The sequence below is a fragment of the Physcomitrium patens genome, chromosome 18, assembly GCF_059467195.1.
Source record: "Physcomitrium patens ecotype Gransden chromosome 18, ASM5946719v1, whole genome shotgun sequence".
In the NCBI taxonomy this organism is placed as follows: domain Eukaryota; kingdom Viridiplantae; phylum Streptophyta; class Bryopsida; order Funariales; family Funariaceae; genus Physcomitrium; species Physcomitrium patens.
The window spans coordinates 14,053,068-14,062,852 of NC_143427.1; the positions used below are offsets into that span (position 1 = coordinate 14,053,068).

General features: G+C 29.7%; 1 long non-coding RNA gene across 1 annotated transcript; it reads left to right on the forward strand.

Annotated features, from left to right (window-relative positions):
* Positions 1–1,461: 1,461 nt before the first annotated feature.
* LOC149987485 (uncharacterized) lies at positions 1,462–2,430 on the forward strand. Its single transcript, XR_016498404.1, has 2 exons — positions 1,462–1,881; positions 1,995–2,430. It is a non-coding gene; the product is annotated as an uncharacterized LOC149987485 (long non-coding RNA).
* The last annotated feature ends 7,355 nt before the right edge of the window (positions 2,431–9,785 follow it).

Genomic DNA, 9,785 nt, shown 5'->3' on the forward strand with positions numbered 1-9,785 from the left:
TAGAGGTCTTATAGAACATTGCCATATAGCCCCTGGTTAAATAGTATATATAGAGACAAGAGTGAAGCCTTCTTCACTCTTGTCAACTCCTTTCTTACTTCCAATCAATTTCAAGGGTCTCTAGTTTTCTTAGCTTTTAGCAATAGCCATTCCAGTTTCTTTCTTAATATACATATCAAGTTATTTCTATTTTTTCATCTTTCTTTGAGAGAAGTCTCACTTATTTATTTGTTTTTATCATGTTCTTGTCCTTGACGCTCAAGGACCAAATACATTGATGTTCAACACCATTTCATATGAGAAAAGATTGAAGATGGAATAATAGGTATGAAATATTGTGCTACAAATGACATGCTTGCTGATGTATTTACAAAAGCATTAGTAAAGGATAGACATCATGACTTGATTCAGAGATTAGGATTAAAAGCCTTTTGAAAATTAGCAAAGTGAGAGTATTGAAGAACAACAAGTTCTTACTTAGTTACCACCATACAAAGATTAAGCATAGTAAATTACTAATAGTCAAAAGGTACCAAAGAATTAAATGAAGTTATTATGGTAGCAGCTAGGATTTTAAGGTAGTGGCTAGGTTAAGACGAATTTAGATTTAGATCTAGATTGAAAGGATGAAGATAACTCTGGATGAAGTCTATGTACTTGGGATGTAAACTCCAGCTATAAGTAAAGGATGTTAGAAGTAAGAGATATCTCTCTCTAAACTTCTCTTAGAGTACAATCCTTGCTGATGTTAAGTGTTTGTAGCTTTTAGACTTCTTTTCTTCAATAATCATAGGCCCGACGACATTGTAGAGGAGCGTCTGGGGCAATGGCCACCATAAATGTAATTCAACCGAACAAATATTCTATTATCATGCTTGGAGGCTCCTTCGATTGTCTCCATCCTGGTCACCATGTCCTATTAAAGGTATAATTTCTTTCTACCAGCGTTTATTTTTAAGTGAAAAGTAACTTTGCACATTTTTCACTCGCATCTTTGCTTGATCAATTTACTTGTGGGTGTGCTATCTAAGAGTGAGATTCTGCTTTTAGGCTGTGGCAAAATTGGCACTAGAGAGAGAGAGTTGTAGTGTGCATTAGCACAAGGCAAATGCTTTCAAATAAAGATGTCAAGTTCTATGCCTCTCATGTGTTTTCTTGAGGTGTCATATGGCATGAATGGTTTTTTTGATTTTGAGAATTTAACCCAGGAAACCTCGAAATTTGTATGTGGTGCCGCTTGATTCTGATTACTCTACATTTGTTTATTTAATTGTTATATCTTTATAGATCCTAGCACTGAAAATTGTGTAAGAATGACAGTCCGGGTTCTAGTTTTCTTCGTCAAAATGCAGTGCTAGGCCTGCAAAAAGATTCCTTAGAAGAAGGGACTTAAAAGGTTCATGATTCATAGAATGAACACAAAGAACGGGGGATTGAAAAAAAATTGATGGACATACTCTCAGGTCTATGAAAGTTATATGATGAATTGGTGTTGAAAGCCCTAACTTCTTGTATTGATGTTACTTCAGTATGCACATCTGACTCAACCCCTGGACGTCCGTAGGCAAGCAGCGGAAGTCTTTATTAAGGTGGTATGTCGTTAAGTCCTTCCTATTTGACATCTTCGCAGAAATGACAGTCTCAGCATTGTCGAGTACTGTTTGTTGCTGACGGATATGGCCATATAAGGTGCAGATGTTTTTTTAATATCTGTGAAGTGTAGGACTTCATGTAAATGTGCTGATTGATTCCGTTCTAAAAGCGAAGCGATTTTTGTGCAAGGCAGTCAGTAAAGCCAGAGCTGAAGGTGCAAGCTGAACCTATTACAGACCCTTATGGACCCTCAATCGTCGACCCAGAATTGGAAGCCATTGTTGTAAGGTTAGAGCAGTTTCGTTTCATGAAAAACATTGATACATGGAGCATTTGAGTTATTTCTATATCAGCATGGGGACTCTAATATGTTTTTCGGTGGGTGGCATATGCTACCATAGTAAAGAGACGTTAAAAGGAGGAGAATCCGTGAACAACAAAAGGGCTGAAAGAGGTCTCTCTCAACTCCAGGTATTGATTTGTGTTGGGAATAACGTGCTTCAGTTAGATCTTTCCGTTCCACCTCTGTATTTGAGCAACAGTTGGAGTTAGCAACTCTCTTCCACTGCCTAGTTTTCTCATTTGTTCCTAGTCCTCGATTGAAAATTGGTGATTTGGACCGTTTGGTCCCTGTCTAATCAGCCATTGATACTTAATATTTTTATGGTGTAGGTAGAGGTTGTTGACTTGCTATTCGAGGATGGCAATTCAGAGAAGATAAGCTCCGCGATCCTGAGAGAGCGTGAGGTGAAGCAAACCAAAGTAGGTTGAGCTCAATGTCTACTTGTAAGAATCACCTGATAAACAGCTGCAATATTGTGATTTAGCTTTCTTTCATATTTGAAGAAGCTAGATCTAATGTTTCATGCTTTTAATATAATAGCTGAGCAGTACCTTGGACCTCAAGTAGTGAGAGCTACATATCATATTGACTCTGTGGTGCTCACAGCAGGGTTGTAGAAGAGTTTGGTCGGGTCTTTAGTAATTGATGTTTGTCACACATATCTAATTTGTGTAATTTGAAGAATTTCCATGGATAAACATAAAAATGATTCACGTACAGGAATCCCAAGAATTGCTTTCATTATTTGGGTTTTGGATGTTTCGTTTTCTAAATACAAGTAGAGGATTGATGAAGGTAATATGCAACAAAATCTTCAGAATGCAAGCTTTCTAATTGGTTGATAGTGGTAGTATCTAGCATATTGTAAATATGGGGTGCTTGGAGGAGTTTGTAGTATTAGTTTCAGTTTTTAATGATACATGATAATATTAGGAAAAGTTGAATCAAATACTTTACATTAGAATTCAAAAAAGTTAAATCTGTTTTGGTCATGGTCTAATTTAACATGTGTTATATTTTCCCAATTCATTAATTTATTCCAGGGTCATTATACGTGTAGTGATTATCAAGAAAATAAAAATAAAAATAAATAAGATGTCATTCTTTTGCAAAATACATATTTATTGATCACTTATAGTAATAGTCTATCTATCTATATATATATATATATATATATATATTGGTTTCATTTATGGCTGTCAGTTTCTAATACAACCTTTGAAAATATTTTAACTTTTTAAAATGTTTAGATTTGGTATTAATTTTAATATTTTAGTCTTAAAATTAATAAATATTATATTATAGACGAAATAATTAAAAATTTTAATTTTTTAAGCTTGAGTTTATTAAAGTGATAAAGATTGTACAAATAAATATTTACATCCTTTAAAAAATAGAACCAATATGTATGAATATATATTTTTCATTTTTTTTCGCCAATATGTAGAACTTTGGATCTACTATAAGATAATATTAAGAGGAATATTTACCTACATCAGCATTTTTGTGTGGTAATATGATTATATGGTAAAAAATAAGAATATGGATATTATTATAGAAGAGTCTAGTAGAAAGATGTAGTAGAAAAATAAGGATAAATAATAGGAAGAAAGTAAAAATTTTAGTTTAAATACTATCTTTTGTAGAAGGAACTTCTATTTATTTTTTTAGGGCATAAATGTCTCAAATCAAAATAAATAAAATATGTAATTAATATAAATATTTTTTTAAAAAATTAATAATAGATTTAAGCAAAAATTACCTCAAATTACCAAGAATTAATATCCAAAGAGAAATTGTTGTGAATGAGGGTCAAAATCAAACCCCAAGGCACAAAACCATGCACATGAAGCAACTCCAAGGTTCTTTTGTCAATTGGTAAATGGAATTTGAGAAAAAACTTGAGAAGAGATTTTAAGAATTAGTCTCATATCATTTGGATAGGTATTGAGATTTTGATAGCTTTTCAAAGTGAGATATTTATTCTATGAGTTTGAATTTCAAGAAATAAATAGAGGTTTGTAATTTCGAAGATTGAATTTTGTAGCATTTTTATGGTTAAAAATTTGTTGGTTTGTTATTGTGCTTGATTTAAAAGTGTGTAAGAAGTTTGATATCAATTGAGCATTTAGATTGAAGGTTGTGAGAATTTTTGTGGGTTATGGTCTTAGATAATTGAAATTTAGAGTCAATAAGGATTTTTGTGATTTTGCAACATTTGCCAATTTGATTGAAGCAAAAATTGGTGAGAAAAATTTAGACTTAATTATCTACACATTAGCCAAATATTGGACTAATTGAATGATTTAGAAAGGAGAAATCTTTGTTGAAAGATCATTATTCAAGTTGGAGAAAGAGGGTAGCTAAGAACCAAGAGGTTTTGGGAGTTTTTTGTACAATTGGTAAGTTTAATTCTTCTAAAGTTTTGTGTATTTGATGATTGCATATTGATTGAAGTCTGGATGAATTTTAGCCAAGATTAAAAATTCAATTAATATTTATTGAAATTTCAAATAACTATAGTAATTGTTTAAGATTTATTTACAATTTTTTTAGAATTTGATTAGGATTTGTTTAAGATTTAAGATTTGAATAAGATTTTTTAGGATTTAAAGTTTAATTAGGATTTAATCCAAGATTTAGTTAGGATTTAGAATTTTATTAGGATTTCATTAGGATTTAATTTAAGATTTGGTTAAAATTGAATTAAATTTTTAATTAGTATTTAATTAAGATTTGATCTAAGATTTGATTAAGATTCATTAGGATTTTAATTAGGATTTTAATTAAGATTAAATTAGGATTTATTTAGGATTTATGTAAGATATATTTAAGATTTATATTTTTAGTATTTTAAAAAGATTCTTTATTATTTCTTTAAAAGTTTTTATTTTTATTATTTCTTTAAGATTATTGTTATATCTTTAAGGTTTTAATTTTATATTTCTTTAGATTTTTTTTATTATTATTTTTTAAAATTAATTTATGACTTCTTTGTATTTCATTTGTAATTTCTTTGAATTGATTAAAGTTTGATTAGGATTATTAAGGATTAATTAAAGTTTATTTAAAACTCTATTAGATTTACTAGGATTGTTATTACATTTCTACTTACCTTCAATAACTAGGTACCTCATGCATTTTCAAGCAAGAATACATATAATACAATAACATGTATTGCTTAGTATGCATCAAGTCTAGATACATTTTTGCAATCATGTTAATTTTTGATGATTCTTTGTACTTAAAGGTTTTATAGGATTGCTATGTGTATTATATGATTTATAATATACGACATTGTTGCTTAGTAATAGTAAGACAATTGCACATGCCAATAATAATATATTTTTTGTTATTACAACAATAATTCTTCCTTTCAACAAAATTTTGCATAACTTTTTGAATATGCCTTAAGAATAGCAAGATGCAAGCAGCCACAATAATCTACGTCTCCATGCAAAGTAAAATTACAATTATTAAGCTATAGAAGCACTACTTAATATAAATATTTTTCTTCTAAATACTAAATATGTTAAAGTATTTTCTGCAATTACACATGTTGATTAGAATTTCGAACTTTCAATTTTTTTCATCAATGATTTTAGTAGTTTTAGAAAAATATATTTTTTTACAATGTATATGCTAATGGTAATATTGCTATTATTGTAGTTTTGTTTTTGATTATTACCTTTTTTTAAAAATTAATGGTATATTTTATTTTATTTTTATTTTTAAATTCCTATCAATATTAATTATAATTTTTAATATTGTTTTATTAATAAGAATAATAGTATCAAAGCTTTTAGTAAAACAAAGCTCATTATTTAAAATAAAGCATTATCAGAGCATTAGTATTGCATCAAAATAATAGATTATAATTTGTTGAATATGTTTTGTATATTGTCATATTATATTTGCATACAATATATTAAAATTAAATAAGAATTATGAAATACATTAATTCTTCTATGATGGCATATGAAAAAATAAAATAAAAGAATATTCTTCAAAAATTCTTAATTTATTTATTGATGATATTTAGAAGATTGGCCCCACAATACTTGCATTAGGATATAATGCCCATGCTTTCTATATATTTATCTTTTTGATAGATTGGTATATAGCTTAAAAAAAAAAAAAAGGTGATAAGTTGGTAGAGGTTAAAATATGATGGCATCAATCTTCTAGAATCTACAATCTATTTTTTTCTTTTAAATAAATAAATTTTAAATAAAATAAAATTTAAAATTTGAAGATTAAAAGTAGGATTTAGGATTTGAGAGTAAGATTTTAAGATTTAAAGTTTAAAAATAAAATAGGATTTAAGATTTTGAAAGAATGGAAATCTTCTTTAGAGAGAGATATAAGTGCTCTTAAAGAAGGTTTTGCTTCCTTGTGATTGTTTTACGGACATTTAATACATGTCATGGATATACAATTGAAGAAGGTTCTAGAAGGTATGAGTAGGTTTTAAGAAGGCTCTTGAAGATTTTAAGAGGTTCTAGAAGGTTATGAAAGCTTCCAATAGTTTCTAAGAAAGTTCTAGAAGATCATAAGAGGTCTTAGAAGATTCTAGGAGGCTTTAGATGATTTAGGAAGTTGCTAAAGAAGGATCTTAGCCTTACTTTATTTTCAAGCCTCATATAAACTTCTCAAGAAGCTTCTTAGAATCTAGTATATATAGGAGTCAAGGCTAAGGGAATCCTTAGTCTCGACAACTCACTTCTTATAGTCTAACTAGGATCTTCTTGTCTTGTATCCAATTATTGTTCTAATGTCTAGCTAATTCTATTTCTTGATCTTGAATCATTGTCTTGTATATGGTTCCTAACAGTTTGTCAAGGCTGCTATAAAATAATATTAGGAGCTTGGTCTTTTTTGATAGAGAGTGGATTACTCTTCTTTTTGGAAGTACTATAGCATTTTAGACGATGCGGATTACCCTCTCCTAGACTAATATTGTTCTTTTCTTAATATTCTTTTGGTTTCTTTTCTTTCTATTATAGATCATATTTTTTTCTTTTGAAGGCGTGTATTTCTATGATTTTCTATGGTAGAAGGTGGAAAAGTCAATATGATAGACTCTAAAGAAATCAAGGTAGATTCTATTATTAATACTCTTGAAGCATTGAGGATTAAGATAGAGACTTTGTCAAAAAAAAATGAAGAATTATATATAACCATATATAATGGTGTCACAGACATATGCATGTAAGCCAATAATTACATGTATAAATATGTAGAAGTAAGTAAAAGTAGGTAAAAGTAAGTTAATTCTATAATATTTGCCATAAAAGCTTCATAGAAGCTTTATAGATGCTGCTTTGACTTTATAGGTGTCTTTAATTGACTTTTTGGATTAGAATCATGGTCAACAAGTTGGCCATGTGCCACACATGTTGTTAGCTTGAAGACCAAACTAACTATATGGCCTACACATAGAAAAACTTGCCTTGTAAGTCAAGGCATGTGTCCTATAAAGTCAATACATATTAGAGGTCCTATAGAACATCGCCATGTAGCCCCTAGTTAGATAGTATATATAGAAACAAGAGTGAAGTCTTCTTCACTCTTGTCAACTCCTTTCTTACTTCCAATCTAGTTTCAAGGGTCTCTAGTTTTTTTAGCTTTTAGCAATAGCCATTCCAATTTCTTTCTTAATATACATATCAAGTTATTTCTATTTTTTCATCTTTTTTGAGAGAAGTCTCACTTATTTATTTGTCTTTATCATATTTTTGTCCTTGAAAAATGGTCAAGGAGTCAGAGTTCCTCAACCACCACATCTAATTACAAAAAAGATTCTAAATTTTCAAACGACTATGTCTACTTCAAACGTGAGAAGTGCATCTACTCAAGGCAATGATTTGACAACAATAACAATAAAAGAACTAAGGATCAGCCTTCCAAAAAAGTTCAATGGCACCTGCTCAAAATTTTGTGGCTTTGTAAACTAAGTATGATTAATCACCTTGCTTCAACCTCAATGATATTCCATTGACGCATCTCATATTGATTTGATTGGAACCTTGCTCTCAGGTTAAGCTTTATCCTAGTTTCCTCCATTATTTGAAAAAAATTCTCCTAAATTACACAATTTTGAAGCATTTTTGGCAACATTTGTAGAAGCATTTGGTAAACATGATAAGATTTGTTCTTCAACAACTAAAATTTGAAGCCTTTGATAAAGAACGTGCTCTGCACTAACATATGCATCAGATTTTTGACAATTAGCATGTGATATAAATTGGAAAAAAGATGCATTGATGAGTCAATTTCATTGGAGATTAAGAGACGATGTCAAGGACTTATTGTTGTCTATGCCAGATTCTCTAACACTTAATGAAGCCATTAGTTAAGCTCTGAACTGTAATAATTGTTTATTTCAATTGCAACAATATAAATGTTCTTCAATTATGCCACATGTATACACCAATTATTTTGCAACTTCTTTACCACCCAATTCTAATGAGCAGTTAGAAGTAAAAGATATGCACATTGATACAATTTGCTTCAAACTTCTTTTTGAGCAAGAAAAAAAACATCGAAGGGAACTTGGCCTATGCTTACATTGTGGAAAATCTAGCCATAAGATTAATAATTATTCAAAGAAATCCTAGAGTACATATCAAATGAAGAGTGTTGCCACATCATTAAAAGTGTTGCAGAAAAACAAGGGTATCCAACTATAATAGGAACCGTGCAGCTAGATTCTTCACTATTACAAACCAAAAAAGATCATGTATTCTTTGCTAGTCTTTTTTATTATTTTATTATACCTGTATGATTAGGAGTCATAAAACTAAATTATCATGTATTACTTGATTCAAGAGCCTCTGCATGTTTTATTGATGAAGAATTTTCTAGATTATACAAAATCTATATAGTCAAAAAATCCAAAGCCATACATGTAGAAGTAATAGTTGATTGACCTTTATCTTCTAGAGACATCACTTATGAAACAATTCCAATAGAAATAACCTTTGACAACCATAGTAGACAAGTAGTATTCAACATCATTAAAACACCATTAAGTTCAATCATTTTAGGATTCTCATGGCTTGAAAAATACAATCCATGGATAGATTGGATATCACAAAAGTTAAAATTTCTTCTAGTAGATCATACAACCTTTAGATCTATAAAAAAACTTTTAATATCTAAAAAATTAAAACTTAAATAATATATATTTATTGGAGCTAGAGCATTTGTGAGGGCAGCCAAACAAGGTACTACATTTGTTGTCTATGCAAATCCAAAATTAAAACCTGTGGTTGCTACAACAAGAATTTCAAAGGCGTATTAGGATTTTACAAATGTATTTGAAAAAAAAATGTGGATATCTTGCCAAAGCATCGACTTACGATTGTATGATTGATCTTTAAGAAGGTGCTCAACTACCATTTGAACCTAGCTACAATTTATCCCAAAATGAGCTTGCAACTTTAAAAGAGTATATTGAAGAAAATCTGGCTAAGAATTTTATTCGACATTCCAAATCACCAACTAGTGCTCCAATATTATTTGTGAAGAAGAAAGATGGATCCTTACAAATGTGTGTCAATTATCGCAAACTTAATAAAATCACTGTAAAGAATTGATATCCATTGCCATTGATATTCAGACTTCTTGATCAACTTAGCCAAGCAAAGATTTTTACGAAGATCGATCTACGAGGCGAATATAACTTTGTATACAATAAGGAAGGAGATGAATGGAGGACAACATTTTGCACTAAGTATGGACATTTTGAATGTAATGTCATATTTTTTAGACTTACCAATGCTCCAGCCATGTTCCAATACTTAATGAATGATATATTTTGTGAGTATTTTGATGAATTTGTTAT